The following is a 2,315-nucleotide window of genomic DNA, read 5'->3' as shown; positions in this document are numbered from 1 at the left end:
TACTTGTCATTTTTTCTTGAAGGGGGTAAGGAAAATATATTTTTCTTTTTCTTTTTTTTTTTTTTTTTTTTTTGAGACGGAGTCTCGCTCTGTCACCCAGGCTGGAGTGCAGTGGCCAGATCTCAGCTCACTGCAAGCTCCGCCTCCCGGGTTTACGCCATTCTCCTGCCTCAGCCTCCCGAGTAGCTGGGACTACAGGCGCCTGCCACCTCGCCCGGCTAAGTTTTTGTATTTTTAGTAGAGATGGGGTTTCACCGTGTTAGCCAGGATGGTCTCGATCTCCTGACCTCGTGATCCGCCCGTCTCGGCCTCCCAAAGTGCTGGGATTACAGGCTTGAGCCACCGCGCCCGGCTTTTTTTTTTTTTTTTTTCCGAGACGGAGTCTTCCTCTGTCACCCAGGCTGGAGTGCAGTGGCACAGTCTCTGCTCACTGCAACCTCCGCCTTGCGAGTTCAAGCAATTCTCCTGCCTCAGCCTCCCAAGTAGCTGGGATTACAGGTGCGTGCCACCACACCCAGCTACATTTTTTTGTATTTTTAGTAGAGATGGGGTTTCACCATGTTGGCCGTGCCCGGCCAGAAAATATATTTTTCATCATTCTTTCAGTCCTCTTCCATAAAAAGCTACCGTGTGGGTTGGGTGCAGTGGCTCATGCCTATAATCCCAGCACTTTCATAGGCCGAGGTGGGTGGATCACAAAGTCAGGAGTTTGAAACCAGCTTGGCCTGTATAGTGACATCCTGTCTCTACTAAAAATACAAAAAATTAGCTGGGCATGATGGTGCACGCCTGTAATCCCAGCTACTTGGGAGGCTGAGGCGGGCAAATCACTTGAACCCAGGAGGCGGAGATTGCAGTAAGACGAGATCGTGCCACTGCACTCCATCCTGGGTGGTAGAGGGAGACTGTCTCAAAGAAAAAAAAAAAATTTCACTAAGTCCTTGTTGGAAAATAAATGTACCAGCAAAATCCTGCTTTCATGTCTTTTTTTTTTTTTTTTTTCATGTCTTATATAGGGAGCTTTTTTGTAAGAGTACACTTGTTTTATAGCAAAAAAAAAAGTTTGAAAACGATGTGAGCTAACCTTCAGTACTCAGAGATGGAGCTGGGCAGACTTCTTGTCTCCTTGTGATAGTCTACTGTTGTCTTTCTTTTTCATTTTTTGTCATTTTCTAAACATTTTCCCGAATACAGTCCACTGTTTGATGTTAAAATGAGGCCATAAATTGTTTTAAGAGACAGGGTCTCGGTCTCTCACTCAAGCTGGAGTGCAATGACCTGATCATAGCCCACTGCAGCCTAAACTCCTGGGCTCAAGCAGTCCTCTGACCTCAGCCCCTTAAATAGCTGGGACTACAGGCATATACCATAGTGCCTGGTTAATTTTTTAATTTTTAATTTTTTTTTTTTTTTTTGAGACCGAGTCTCCCTCAGTCGCCTAGGCTGGAGTGCAGTGGTGTGATCTCAGCTCACTGCAACCTCCACCTCCCATGTTCAAGCGATTCTCCTGCATCAGCCTTCCAAGTAGTTGGGATTACAGGTACCTACCACCATGCCCAGCTAATTTTTGTATTTTTAGTAGAAACGAGGTTTCACCATGTTGGCCAGGCTGGTGTCGATATCCTGACATCAGGTGACCCGCCCACCTCAACCTCCGAAAGTGTTGGGATTACAGGTGTGAGCCACCATACCTGGCTGCTATAATTTTTTTTTCTTAATAGATACAGGGTCTCCCTGTGTTGCCCAGGCTGCTCTCATACTCCTGGGCTCCCACTTTGGCCTCTCAAAGTGCTGGGACTACAGACATGAGGCACTGCACCCAGCCATAAATATTTTGAGTGTGGATGAATCTTAAGGTTTTTTTTTTTTTTTTTTTTTTTTGAGATGGAGTCTCGCTCTGTAGCCCAGGCTGGAGTGCAGTGGCCGGATCTCAGCTCACTGCAAGCTCCGCCTCCCGGATTCAGGCCATTCTCCTGCCTCAGGCTCCCGAGTAGCTGGGACTACAGGCGCCTGCCACCTCACCCAGCTACTTTTTTTGTACTTTTTAGTAGAGACGGGGTTTCACCGTGTTCACCAGGATGGTCTCGATCTCCTGACCTCGTGATCCGCCCGTCTCGGCATCCCAAAGTGCTGGGATTACAGGTTTGAGCCACCGCGCCCGGCTGAATCTTAAGGTTTTAAAGAGGCTTTGCTTAGAAATTGCAGAAATCAGTCCAGCAGAGTGGCCTATGCTTGTAATCCCAGCACTTTGGGAGGCCAAGGAGGGCAGATTGCTTGAATCCAGGAGTTCGAGACCAGCCTGAGCAACATGGCAA

This window comes from Macaca fascicularis, chromosome 11 (genome assembly GCF_037993035.2).
Source record: "Macaca fascicularis isolate 582-1 chromosome 11, T2T-MFA8v1.1".
Lineage (NCBI taxonomy): Eukaryota > Metazoa > Chordata > Mammalia > Primates > Cercopithecidae > Macaca > Macaca fascicularis.
This window is presented reverse-complemented; position numbering follows the sequence as displayed.